The sequence below is a fragment of the Schistocerca gregaria genome, chromosome 7 (genome assembly GCF_023897955.1).
Source record: "Schistocerca gregaria isolate iqSchGreg1 chromosome 7, iqSchGreg1.2, whole genome shotgun sequence".
Lineage (NCBI taxonomy): Eukaryota > Metazoa > Arthropoda > Insecta > Orthoptera > Acrididae > Schistocerca > Schistocerca gregaria.
This window is the reverse complement of record NC_064926.1, coordinates 572,711,627-572,727,093: the sequence shown is the minus strand read 5'-3', so window position 1 is coordinate 572,727,093 and position 15,467 is coordinate 572,711,627.

Below are 15,467 nucleotides of genomic sequence, written 5' to 3'. Positions count from 1 at the left end.
TTACAGCAATGGAATGAAATATATCACGGAAAACCTTTGTATCATTGTACTTCAAATATGTTTAAAAATAAATGTTTTAAGTACAAAAATAATCACTCAACTACGTGTACTGTAGCGCTAAACTGTGCGTCGTGTTTTAAGATAATCTTTGTGGAAGTGTCGTAGTTATCGTCCTCCGAAAGCTAAGTTCAATGTACTTACCTCATGATAAACAAAGGTGAAATGTTTTGCGTATAGATATCGTAGTTACTACGCTTATTGCTGTGATGAAGTAAGTATTGTACTGTAACGTATTGTTGTGCTACAGAAAAGGCTGTCTCATTGCAGCTATACCACAAAGTTCCAGAAGAATTCAGAAAAACTGTGCAGATATAAAACAGATACACCGCAAAAACACAATGTAAATTGTGTCACACATTAGTAGCGTCATGATATAATCGTGTAGCTATCAAAGAAACCAAATGCTAAGTCATTTTTAATCTCACAGAAAGTACTTCAAATAAAGAATGTCTTTTCAACTAAACCAAAATGTTGCATTAAAATCTCATTAGCAGTACTGATAAATGTTCTAAGTATGTACGCCTTATAGTCGTTACGTCATTGTGCATCTAACAAGCAAGAATGTACACACACAATAACACTGTGACCTCTGTTCACTATAACAATGCACTCTTAAATACTTTCTAAATATGTTCCGTAGGTTCTAGACTGGATAGTAAACTTCAAACATTGTTGCATATTAACAGTTTATAAGTCTGACAAAGCATACTGGTAATGTGAAGTGAACAGTTTTATGGCAAAGACAAAGTTAAAAAGCAGATTATCTTTCAATAAACGGTTTTACATGTGAAATGTAGTACAATCCTTTATCTTCCTAGTGCTCAGAGTTAACTTGAACGCAATTATCATGCGGTATACGTCGGTAAAGAATGCTGAAATTTTTCTCAAGGTTAGCGTCTGTGTTATTTTTCTCTGAGCCAGCCGGCGCACGCGGCTGCCTGCGGTGTGAGACATTGTCTGTCTCTTTGTTGGCGTGCGCCGTTATTGGGATTAGGAGACCTAACTTCTACAAATTCACCTTGCCGAGAGGGTCCAGCTCTTTTTGAATCCCGCCAGTTCTGATGAAATTCCGGTCTGTCGTTATAATTATATCGTCTGTCGTCATGTCGGTAGTTCCTGTAGTTTCTTTCTTGTCGGTTAAGTGGTGGAGAATTTCTCCCTGAATCGTAACTGCGCGCTGGACCGTTGCGTCTGAAGTTATTCTGTCTCCCTTGATAATAATTGTTTTGGTTCCCATATTGTCTGTTTCCATGGTTCTCTTTGTCATATTCATTACTACGGAAATGCGATCTTTCTCTGTAACTATTACTACTATGCCAACGGTTGTCATACGGGTGGTGTCTGTTTTGGTCACGATTTGTGTTGTGAGAATAGCCTTGTCATGTCCAGTTATTATTTCTTTCATCGCGGAATTGTGACGCAAGTGACCTGTAATTGTTGTGTTCCTGTTTCCGCGTTCCGCGATTGTCAGTATCAATTTCCAATTCGTGTAACAATCCGTGAAAAGCTTCAATGTCATCTTTGCAACATCCTGCCAAAATAATATGTCGTAAATGTTCCGGTAATTTGATTAAGCAAATGCGGATGAGTTCTGAGGGGCTGTATGGGTTTGACAGGTACTGATTCTTGTGCAACATGTTTTCAAAATATTTCGCAAGACTGGAAAATTCAGATTGTTCGAAATGTTTCATCATTATGATGCTATGTTTTACTCGGTCTTGTGTAGCTTGAGACCAATATGCTGAGAGGAAGGCATGATAAAATTCTCCTTCACTGTGGCAATAGTGAATGACCGACCGCATTCTTACAGCTGGTTCATCCTCCAAGTAGCCACACATAAATTCTAACCTGTGCTCCAATTATCAGTTGGGAGGAAAACAATGAGAGAATTGATGAAGCCACGCTTTTGGAGGAATGTCGTTGCCAGAATTCTTAAATGTTTTGAATTTACGTGCAGTAATGAACAGCTTATAGTCAAAATCATAATGTCGGCGAGTCGCATGTCGATCATTGTTACATCGTTTCGGCGGTTCCATCTCAAAATTCAGTGTACCTTGCCAATTTCTTTCATGATTTCCGAAATGCCCTGCGTTATTATTTTGTGGTTGTTCTGTATTGCTATGTCCCTCTTCCCGTTTTGGGGCGCGAGTGTCCTCTGAAATATGTTATTCTTGTATTACTTGAGCCAACTGATCTTGTACTTCCGCATTTCTCGTTTGTACTGTGTGTTGATTTGATTTTGATTCTGTTTGAATTTTCTAATTGTTCATACTCTTCAGTGCCAGTGAAGGCTACAGGTTTTGTGTCATTCAGATCATCATCTTCCTTTGTAGATAAGTTAGTGAACTGATCTGAAAGTTTGGCTACTTTATCCGATAGTGAAATTATTTCCTCTGTGTGTCTTTCTGAACCAATTTTCAGAGTATCTACTGTGTCCTTTAAGTTCGCTTGAGTTTTTGCAAGTTGCGTAGCCGAATCGGTAGATGCAACTGAGTCAATTTTAACTTGCAAAGTCTCATGATTTTCATGAACAACAGTTTGCAGATCTTTTATGGCTGTTTCGTGACTCTGTAATGCATTTTCATGCCGCGAAAAATAGGTTGGAAAAGGTCACAAATTTGTGTTTTTACGTCATTACAGACTTTTTGACATTTCGATTCGATGTTATGTAACCCATTAGTTAAATCTTCACGTGTGTGTTCAAGTGTGGTGTCTAACTGTTGAAGCTTTTGTTCCAGTGTGTCTAACTTTTGAAGATTGTGTTCCATTGTGTCTAACTGTTGCTGTGTTTCTCTCTGATTTTGTTTCATTTGCTGCATTAATTGCAATAATAATGTATTAGTGTCTGGAATCTGTTCCTCTATGCTTTTCGGCAGTGCATTTGCACCGGCAACATTCACATTTTGACAAGCAGAAAATTTGTCTTGACTTATTTGAGAAAACGGTGAGGACGCAAAACCTGAATGTACAGTATTTCCTAGATTGTGTCGTGTCGTTTTGGATTCCTGACGCGAGCTGTTGCCGACCGATCGATCGATAATGCTTCCCTGTTCACTAATTGTTTCACTGTCTACACCATTATTTGCAGCCCGCTCCATTTCCCTATGCACTATTACCAAATTACTACTTTGAACATTAGTTAATTAATTACATGGTGGCGCTAACATACTGCTTTCGTCTTCACTGTCATTTCTCAGTTTACTTTTGAGCCTAGTATTACGTTTTTCACACGCCATTATTGTCACAATATTTCACACGACAACACAGAAAACCACAATTTGAAGAGCAAAATAAGAGAATACATTAACGTAGCACTGAAAATAACATCTAGTTAATTGCAAGAGCAGCTGCGAAATACTTGGTGCAAATCTACATGCATGTCACAACTGTTTTACTGTACAACAATGAAAGACTACAACTACAAAGGAGATTCTCTCTACAATTACGTGCTAGCAATAAACAAAGTCTACACTTACTACACAAACTACAAGAAAAAAAATCAGAAGATTCCAGTGAGGTATCCTCGGCTAAGGGTCGACATATGAAATGTCCTCTTTAAACAATTATACCAGACTGTGCTTAAACTGACACACAATAGTTTTTAGCGCAACGCAATCTGACTTTCAATAGTCCCTACAAGAGAATGGCCCTGACTAACATTAACCTATATGTTTCAGAAATCACTTACCTCAGAAAAATCTTCGTTACTCGAACTACTGCAATACAGCGAGCGTCACTACTGCCAGCTAATTAAAAGATTCAAACTACGAAAGTCACTAACTACTGATAGGCACAGTTAGCAAATGAAAGATTTTACTAGAGAACAAACAATGTATTTACCTTTATAGTCATAATATATATATCAGTTCATGACAACAATCGCTAGATAATACAAAATGAGCTAATGGTTGTTAAAAACAACATACGTTACTTCACTCTTGATATCCTTGATGTAGCATTCTTGTTTGGTAGTTTGGCGAGTTCGGTGATCTCGTTTCCTACAACAGGGAGGATTTGTTGCTTTCATGCATGTACTGTGAAACTGAAATTTCACTTCAGTTTTTTAATGTATGTTGGTTCATCCACTTCACAGTACTCGAAACACTTCAAATAATTCGAATAAAATGCATATGAAAAACCAATATTCATTAGAGCTCAAGAATGCATTCATCTCATTTTATCCTAACTGTACAATACTAGATTCCAGAGTCCGACCAACTACGCCATCGCAGAACTATAACTGACGCACCACTTGAAAAAAAAAAAAATGGCTGTGAGCACTATGCGACTTAACTTCTGAGGTCATCAGTAGCGTAGAACGTAGAACTAATTAAACCTAACTAACCTATGGACATCACACACATTCATGCCCGAGGCAGGATTCGAACCTGCTCCCCGTAGCAGCCGCTCGGTTCCAGACTGTAGTGCCTAGAACCGCACGGCCACTCCGGCCGGCACGCACCACTTGACTAGACTCAGTCTGTACCGTACGGATACACAAAAATCAATAGGGAGACCATTCCTCACAGCTCACAGATATCTGAATACATCGATACCTACATCCAAAAATATGTGGGCAGTGTCTATATGATCGAAACTAGTTCCAAATAGATACAAATAAACAAGGTGCGGCGCTTAAATGCGAACAAATGAAACTATTTTTTTTAAAGAAAATTGTAAGTAGGCTGTTTAGGTTTTCTTATTGGTAACGCCATGTAGCGCTCTGTATGAAAATCGCTGGCTGTGCTGTGTGCAGTCTGTGGCTGGTATCCATTGTTGTTTGCCATTGTAGTGTTGGGCAGCGGCAGCTGGCTGTTAGCGGCGCGTAGCGTTGCGCAGTTGGAGGCGAGCCGCCAGCAGTGGTGGATGTGAGGAGAGAAATGGCGGAGTTTTGAAATTTGTAAGAATGGATGTCATGAACTGATATATTATAACTATTAAGGTAAATACATTGTTTGTTCTCTATTAAAATCTTTCATTCACTAACTATGCCTATCAGTAGTTAGTGCCTTCCGTAGTTTGAATCTTTTATTTAGCTGGCAGTAGTGGCGCTTGCTGTATTGCAGTAGTTCGAGTAACGAAGATTTTTGTTGAGGTAAGTGATTTGTGAAACGTATAGGTTAATGTTAGTCAGGGCCATTCTTTCGTAGGGATTTTTGGAAGTCAGAATACGTTGCGTCAAAAATATTGTGTTTCAGTTTAAGCACAGTCATGTATAAATTTTTCTAAGAGGACGTTTCATATGTCAACCCTTAGCCGAGGATACCTCACTGGAATCTTCTGATTTTTTTCTTGTAGTTTGTGTCATTAGTGTAGATTTTGTTTCTTGCTAGCGCGTAATAGTAGAGAGAATTTCCTCTGTAGTTGTAGTTTTTCATTGTTGTACAGTAAAATAGTTGTGGCATGCATGTATTTTTGCACGAAGTATTTCAGAGCTACGTTAATGTGTTCTCTTATTTTGCTCTTCAAATTGTGGATTTCTGTGTTGTCATGTGAAATATTGTGACAATAATGGCGTGTGAAAAACGTAACACTAGGCTCCAAAGTAAACTGAGAAATAATAGTGACGACGAGCGTAGCTTACCAGCACCACTGTGTAGTGAATTAACAGACATTATAAGTAGTAATATGGTAAACCATGCATAGGGAAATGGAGCGGGCGTCAAATAATGGTGTAGACAGTGAAACAAGCAGTGAACAGGAAAGCATTATCGATCGATCGGTCGGTCGGTAACAGCTTGCCTCAGGAATCGAGAATGACAGGATACAATCTTGAAAATACTGCAGATTCAGGTTTTGCGTCCTCACCGTTTTCTCAAATAAATCAAGACACATTTTCTGCTTTTCAAAATGCGAATATTGCCGGTTCAAATGCACTGTCGAATAGCACTGAGGAACATGTTTCAGACACCAGTGCACTGTTATTACAGTTAATGGAACAAATGGGACAAAGGCTGCAAAAGTTAGACACAACACTTGAAAAAAATCAGAAACAAATGGGACAAAATTTTCAAAAGTTAGACACAATGGAACAAAATCTTCAACCGTTAGACACAATGGAACAAAATCAGAGACAAACACAGTAAAAGTTGGACAGAATGGCACAAAATCGAGACAAACACATCAAAAGTTAGACACAACGGAAGAAAAGCTTCAAAAGTTAGACTCAGTCTAACATACGCTTGAACAAACAAGTGAAGATTTAACTACTGAATTACATAAAATCGAATCGAAATGTGAAAAAGTCTGTAATGACGTAAAAACACAAATTTGTGAGCATTTCCAACCTATTTTTCCGCGGCATGAAAATGCATTACAGAATCACGAAGCAGCCATAAAAGAACTGCAAACTATTGTTCATGAAAATCATGAGACCTTGCAAGCTAAAATTGACTCAGTTGCATCTACCGATTCAGTTACGCAACTTGCAAAAACTCAAGAGAACTTAAAGGACACAGTAGATACTCTGAAAATTGTTTCAGAAAGACACATGGAGGAAATTAGTTCATTATCAGAGATAGTAGTTGAACTTTCGGATCAGCTAAATAATTTATCTACGAGGGTAGATGATAATCTGAATGACAAAAAACCGTTAGTCTTTAATGACACAGAAGAGTGCGAACAAATTAGGAAATTCAAACAAAATCTGAATCAAATTAATACGCGACACCAAAAAGAAATCTGCTAAGTACAAGATCAGCTGACACAGGTACTACAAGAATTACGTATTTCAGAGGACACTCGCACTCCAATACGGGAAGAGGGACATAAAAATACGGAACTGCCACAAAATTATAACACAGGGCACTTCGGAGATTATGAAAGAAATTGGCAAGGTGCACCGAATTATGAAATGGAACCGCCGACACGACGTAACAATGACCTATATGCTACTCACCGATACGATGATTTTGACTATAAGCTGTTCATTACTGCACGTAAATTCAAAACATTTAAGAATTCTGGCAACGACATTCATCCACAAGCGTGGCTCCATCAATTCTCTCATTGTTTTCCTCCCAACTGGTCATTAGACCACAGATTAGAATTTATGTGTGGCTACTTGGAGAATGAAACAGCTGTAAGAATGCGATCGGTCATTCACGATTGCCACAGTGAAGGAGAATTTGACCATGCTTTCCTCTCAGCATATTGGTCTCAAGCCACACAAGACCGAGTAAAACATGGCATCATAATGATGAAACATTTCGAACAATCTGAATTTTCCAGTCTTGTGAAATACTTTGAAGACATGTTACATAAGAATCAGTATCTTTCAAACCCATACAGCCCGTCAGAACTCATCCGTATTTTTAATCAAATAGCCTGAACATTTACGACATATTATTTTGGCAGGACGTTGCAAAGACGACACTGAAACTTTTCAGCGACTCTTACAAGAACTGGAAATTGACACTGACAATCGTGGAACGCGAAATCCGAAGCACAACAATTACAGGTTATATCCGTCGCAATTCCGCGATGAAAGAAATAATAACTGGACACGTCAAGTCTATTCTCACAACACAAATCGCGACCAAAACAGATACCACCCATATAACAACCACTGGCAGAGTAATAGTTACAGAGAAAGATCGCATTTCCGAGCTAATGAATATGACACAGACAATCAGAGAAACAGACAATATGGGAACCAAAATAATTATTATCAAGGGAGACAGAATAACCTTAGACGCAACGGTCCAGCGCGCAGTTACAATTCAGAGAGAAATTCTCCAGCACATGAAAGAAACTATGGAATCTACCGACATGACGACAGACGATATGATCGTAACGACAGACCTGACTTGCAGCAGAACTGGCGGGGTTCAAACAGAGCAGGGCCCTCTCGACAAGGTGAATTTGTAGAAGTTAGGTCTCCAAATCCCAATAACGACGCGCTCCAACAAAGACACAATAGGCAATGACTCACAGCGCTGGCAGCCACAAAACGTACGCATGAAACTGACGACTCAGCTGCCGTAGCTAGTAATTACGTAAAAATGGAAGACATTAGGGACATCTTACTCCAGGAACACGACGTAAAACATAACAACATTACATATCCTATGATTCACATTACTATAAATGACGTAAAATTTATGGCAGTACTTGTCTCAGGCAGTCCCATTTCAGTATTTAGTGAAACAGCTTTTAGCAAATGCAACAAATCGAACGATTGCCCCACGCTTCCGTTACGCAAGATTAAATGACAAGGTGCAGTCATTGGAAAAAGTGTAAATGTACGTCAACAAACCAACTTAGAATTCTTTTAACAAAGCCACAGCTTCTCTATGAACTTTCTTATTGTTCCATTATTCTCGACGGAAATTATACTGGGAGTAGACTTTTTGAATGAATACAAAGCAATTTTAAACTTTCACGATGCTGAAATAAGTTTAGAGAAAGAAGGTAAGTCAATAGCTTTGAAATTTGAAGATTGGATCTCAAACCATGACGAGGAAATTAATCGGCTTTACCTTCTGTTAGACAACAGTTCGGAATTTTCTACGGAACTAGACACTACCAATCACTCTGCAAGTACTGACAGAGATGATATCGACGGCATATTTCAAACTAATGAGTTAATTCAGAATGAAATTCAAACAATTGAGAATTGTAATGACACTGATAGGCAGGACATTTTTGAGATTTTACAAGCACATTCCACAGTTTTTACACACAATACAGGAACAACCAAGGGATTTCAGTACCAATTTCGTGTTCGTGAGCATACTAAATTTTGTGTTAGACCATACGTAATTCCAACACATTATAGGGACAGTGTGAGAACAGAAATACAATCTATGCTTGACGAGGGCATTACTGAGCCTGCAGTAAGCGCATACAACAATCCATTAAACGTTGTTGAGAAGAAAAATGGATCGATCAGGCTTGTCTAAGATTCGAGACAAATCAATACTATCATTATTCCTGAAACAGACAGGCCGCAAACGGTGGAAGAACTACTTCAAAATTTTAATGGTGTAAAAGTGCTGTCTTCCATTGATCGCAGATCCAGCTTTTATCAGATCGAACTTCACCCAGAATGTAGAAAATACACAGCTTTCCTTTGTTTCGGCGTTTGTTATCAGTTTCGGACACTTCCTTTTGGTTTGTACATTTCTTCGGCAGCATTCATTCGCGGGCTAAATTCCATATTACCTGAGTTCTTAAAACGTCACATCACCTTATATGTAGACGATATTCTGATAGCAGAAGCCTCATGGGAACAACATAATCGCATCCTCAACAGCGTGTTACATATTTTTGCAGAATCTGGAATTACAGTTAACTTGGAAAAGTCTGAATTCTGTAGGACAAAGGTGAAGTTTTTGGGACATATTATTTCTTCTGAAGGCATTCAGTCGGATGCTGAAAAGTTAGAAGCAATCAGAGCCATTCCAGTTCCATCCACAAAAAAAAAGTCCGCAGTTTTCTAGGCCTCGTAAATTTTTACCGTCGTTTTCTGAATATGCAAATTCTAGTTACACCAAAACTTGTTCTCTCACTGGAAAAAATACTATTTGGAACTTGGACGAACAAGCACAGTTGGAATTCAATTCTTTGAAAGAATCGCTACTTAACGCGCCAATACTAGCTCATCCAGATCTCTCACAAGATTTTTGCCTTAGCACGGATTCTTCTAAAGTCGGCCTTGGTACCCATTTATTTCAAGAAGCCACAGAAAATGACATTACTGTTCAGAAAACCATTGCTTTTGCTAGCCGAGTGCTAACAAAATCTGAAAAAAATTATTCCGTTACTGAATTAGAAGCTTTAGCTATCGTTTGGGCATTTAACAAATTCCGTTTCTTTCTTTATGGTAAGCACGTAAAAGTATACAGTGACCATCGTGCATTACAATTTCTTATGTCTTCAAAATTAAATCATGACAGGTTAAAACGTTGGGCATTGTTTCTGCAAGAATTCCACTTCACAATAGTCTACATTCCCGCCAAGGAGAACATTGTTGTGGACGCACTGTCACGCGCACCGGCTGGGCTCGAGAAAAGTAACACAGAAAGCAACCTCGATAAAAATTTCAGTATTCTTTACATTCAGAAAGTCGCCTTTGAAAACTTCATCACCACATCTGTAAAGGACATTGCTCATGAACAAGATAAAGATCCTATTTGGAAAGACATCAAAAGTAAATGGCATGAAAAGACACACATACAGATTCGGCATTATTATCAGGTTAGGAACAACATACTGTTCAAACGCTGCACTGTTGATGACAAGCTATGGGTACTTTCCATTCCAGACGATTTCGTTAATAAGCTCATTTGGTACATTCATTTCAGCTATGCACATTTTGGTCCACGAAAATGTTATCATATTCTTCGAACGACTTGTTATTTTAACAAAATGAAAAAGAGAATTCGAAGAGTCTTGTCTATTTGTAAACTTTGTCAAAAGGCGAAACCATCTACTGTCTCGCATAGTGCTCCATTGTTTCCTATCATTCCTACTAAATTAAAAGAATTTGCTGCTGTTGATCTCTTGGAACCGCTTGTTAGAACATCTAATGGATTTTCGTACGTTCTAGTCGCTGTTGAACTTACTTCAAAATTTGTTTCTTTCACTCCGTCACATAAAGCCACTGGACGGTCTGTATCCAACGCCTTTGTTACAAATTTCTTACGTGAAGTTGGACACGTTAGTAAAGTAATTTCAGATAACGGACCGCAATTCAGATCTGCTGTTTGGTCACGCAGCCTTCTTAATCATAAAATCAAATCTGTTTTTATTTCATTGTACTCACCACATTGTAACCCATCTGAACGGATTATGAAAGAAATCAATAACCTTTGCAGACTTTATTGTCACAGAAAGCATCAGCATTGGGACAGATATTTACACTTATTTCAAAACGTGCTGAATGAAATGCCTCATGACTCCACTGCTTTACCACCTGTTCTTGTACTGAAGAATAAAGAACGACCGAACAGAATCAGAGAGCTTGTACCTTTTCCGAATACACGTAAACTTCGAAACAAAGACATAATTGATTTGGCTATTAAAAATATAAATTCTGCTGCAGACAAAAGGAGAAAATTACACGGTAAAGCAAATGCAAAGAAATTATATATTGGTCAGAAAGTTCTCATTAAAGCTCATTCATTGTCACATAAGAAAAAACACTTGAGTCACAAACTCTTTCTAGTTTACAATGGACCTTACAGAATTCGACATATACCACATGATAATTGGGTTGAAGTTGAAACTCTGTGTACTAGGAAGAGTAAAGGTTTACACCACATTTCACATGTAAAACCGTTTATTGAAAGATAATCTGCTTTTTAACTTTGTCTTTGCCATAAAATTTTCCACTTCACGCTACTAGTACAATTTGTCAGACTTAGAATCTGTTAACATGCAACCATGTTTGAAGTTAAATATCCAGTCAAGAAACAAGAGAACTTATTTAAACAGAAATTACGAATGCATTGTTATAGTGAACAGACGTCACAGTGTTATTGTGCGTGTAAGTAGTATGTGGGTCACTTGGGACCACCCCGTCTTCTAGGGTTAAATTCAACCATAATTTTATTTGTCTTTTAAGGTTCCATTTAACCTTAAAAAATTATTTTACTTATCTGTTGGATAATCGTGTTTAACCTTAAATCTTACCTTAAACACATTTTATTTTTAAATCTTATTTAAGATTAAAACCAACCATACCCTGTCCAATGAGGTTTCTAAAAGTAAATCTTGTTTAAGGTGAAAACTAACCATAAAAATTTCTGGAGAATTGTGAAACAATTTATGGTTCAAAGTAACCTTAAAAGATCAACCATAAAAAATTCACAAAGTTTTTCTGAAAAATATGAGTAAAATATGGTTCAAAGTCACCACAAAACATAATCAAAAGTGTTGAGAAAGATTAATCTTGTTTAAGATTAAACTTACCCATAAGAAGAATTAAATGTGTGGTGAGAATCATCCATTTTATTTAAATAAACAATCTCAATAAAAAGTGATAAAAATTATGGTTAATCTTAACCTTAAAATGTAATCGAAGATTTTTTCAAAAATTATTCCTATACTTAAACAACACTCTTTTATGGTCCTATTAACCTTAAAAATTATTTCACTCATCTTTATAGAGTGCTCTAAGTTAAGCTTAAAAAATTATGTCACTTATCTTGTTACCTGTGGCCTCATTTAACCTTAATATTATTTATAGTATAATGTTCTTTTATGCTCTATGCCTACCTTAAAAATTATTTTACTTATCTTACCAGTTATAGCCTCTTTTAACCTTAACTTGTCTATTTATCTTATGGTTTGTATCTATCTTACTTTGCTATTTCTTTTGTTATTTAATATCCCCAAGGATATGTTTTAATAATACCACTGACCTCAGACTCAATCATTCTTTTATCATAATCGAATTTGAAATCTTTACTAACATCCTTATTAATCAAGCGTTTAGATTTTGTATCTCTTGTAATCATTTTGTATTTCAATTTAACCTTATCGATGTCCTTATCCACAATATTTTTCATAGTTTTGATGTTCAATGCTTCAGAGTTTTCATAGTTTAACGTGAAACCTTTCACCTTCATCATCTCCTTACCTTTGCTCGTCAAGTATCCGTAGCTCTTAGGTCCTGTAGAGATCCAGTCTGTGATATAATCGTCCTTCCCAAGTTCATCAGTCCGTTCACCCAACATACAACCTGTTTCAACTGTGTTTGAACCATCATCTATATAAACAACACTATCGGTATCGTAGCAGACGACATTTGACCCTAATTTGTCCAGCATATCGTAAAGCCTAAGTCTTGCATTTGAAGTAGTGAATGCTGCTATAAACACGTTGGTAGACAAACTATCCTCAACGAAATGATCTTTATACTTATAGGTGACTTGAACTCTATTGTCATTAATAAATATCATATTGCTTACATCAACTCTGTCATCCCACATTATTTGGTACCACCTTTTAACATCCACTACATATTCACTCTGGGTCAAGTTCTGTGTTTGTCCAAATTTACCCCACAATGAGTTTAAGCAAATCTTTGAAACGGCACGCTTACCAGGATTTGGAAGCACCTCTTCAGGATTCAGATCGATATCAAGGCATTTCTTAACAGCTGCGGTGTACTCTTCAATAGTTTTAAAGTCATCTTTCCACCCACTCGTTTCTAGCTTTATTTTCATAAAGTCCTTAACATATGCTTTAAGTAGATCATTGCTCTTTTCTTCAAAATGCCAAACCTCGTATACTTCAACTATTTTGTAACCTTTCTCTATAGCTTTCTTTACTTCATCTGTGGTCCATGTTCCTATTATTGCTCTTTCACCATCAGAGTGCTGACAAACACCACATTTCTCCTCAAAACACTTTCCTCACAACCCAAATATCAGCTTCTCCTTCTTAACAGGCAGTACTGGATGGTAAAGCTTACGCAATACCTTGCACTTAATCAAACCATACCACTCACTGTTGTAGCTCTTAGGTTTGTATATTTTTATAGGGTGGCCTATTGGATAGTAATCGAAATACTGGACTGTAGGGTAGAGACTGCATACGTCTATGTATCTCATTTTTTTATTCTGCACTTTAAGCTTGCTCGCGTTAGTCCTTCCTCCATAGAAAGCATCTCTAGGGTTCAGTGGCTCTACTATGGGTGTACACTTACTCAACGCGGATCTGTATTCTTTGCTTTTAACCCATTTACATTCCCACATTTCTACTAAATTGTACCCTGCACTTAAAATTTGGTCACATCTTCGCTTTGTTTTCTCGTACAAGTCTCCCATAGTCTCATGGTTAACATTGCTGATCGTATCTTCTTGGTAACAATCAGGGCAACCGTGCCAAAAGCAGCCATGGTATTGGTACACAGTATCGGTCTCTTTGTTGAATCCATCAACCTTTGCCCCACAAATCTTGACTTCACCACCATTCAACGCATGCTGTAAGTTTTCAAAGGTGTTTAGCCACCCAACTGAAGCTTCACTTATCACTTTTTTTTACAGCCATTGTTTTTTCCTGGAGATACTTGGACCTATAAATACCCATACAAACACTGGCTATTGGAATGGGTCAATATTAGCAATTTCCTTTCAAATAAATGAACATAATACTTCTATTATCAATATTATCATTTGTATCTGCTCACGATGAAGCAGCAGTAAAATATTTTCACAGCTTTGGGTACTTGGACTATCAAGAAGATCAACTTTCTCAACTGAGTGAAGAAGCGTACAAAGATGCACTTACGTTATTCCAACAGAAATATCATCTCGTGGCTAATGGTGAGCTGACTGTTGAAACTTTACAATTAATGAAGAACCCGAGGTGTGGCGTGGAAGATAACGTTTTAAGCTTTACTACACACATCTACAAGTGGAATGAAAAGAATATTAAGTGGCATTACTACCTAGCAACTAGAAAAATGTTACAGGTGGCACAATCAGCATTTAAAATGTGGCAAGAATACACGGATATTACTTTTGAGAACAGCAACCAAAGTCCTGATATTGTCATTTTCACTAAGAGAGGAGCACACCGACGCCAAAACTCTGCCCTACAGTTCTGTCAACGAAGTTTTGATGGTAGAGGAAATGTATTAGCTCATGCCGACTTTCCTAACTTGTACAACGACCCCATTGAAATCCACGTTGATCGGGATGAATACTGGTACATGGAAATTGACAGTAACACACCTTGTTCACAGACAAACCTGTTTGTTGTTCTAGTTCACGAGATTGGTCACACGTTAGGTATGGCGCATTCAGATGTCTCTGAATCGGTGATGTACGCCTTTTACAATAGCACTATCACCACCCTATCTGAAGATGATATACGCGGTATCCAAAGGTTATATGGGAAACGTGCTTCTAGCGATACTGAACAGCGCCCTACTCCTACTTCGGCTTCGCCCTCAACTGAAGCAGTCCCTGTAAAGGAACCTGAACTGTGCAGACTGAAGCAGTTTGGAAGTTCTGTAATTGTGAATGAGTTTCTACACATTTTTTATGGAACGTGGGTTTGGATGACTGCTCTTAATAGTAATGACGAGCTTTCAAAACCGCAACTAATCACAGACTGGTTAACGTTTCTACTTCAACAATTCTAAAATGTATCTGCTGTTTTTCAGAGACCATCAGGTGAAGTTGTTCTGATTATTAATAACATGATATATATGGTTCAAATACCGAGCTTATCGTTAAAATCTGGCTACCCAAAAGGAGTATCTGATATAGGGTTGCGACAAAATTCTTTTGTACATGGAGCTGTCAGCACTTACTGTGGCAGAACCTTCATTTTTCATGACCATATATATTTTGCTGAAATAGATGAATGTATCTTTAAAGCAAAGGCTTATGGTGTTATCAGTAAAAGCTTCCCAGGAGTACCTTCAGCCTTTGATTCTGTTTTTAGAT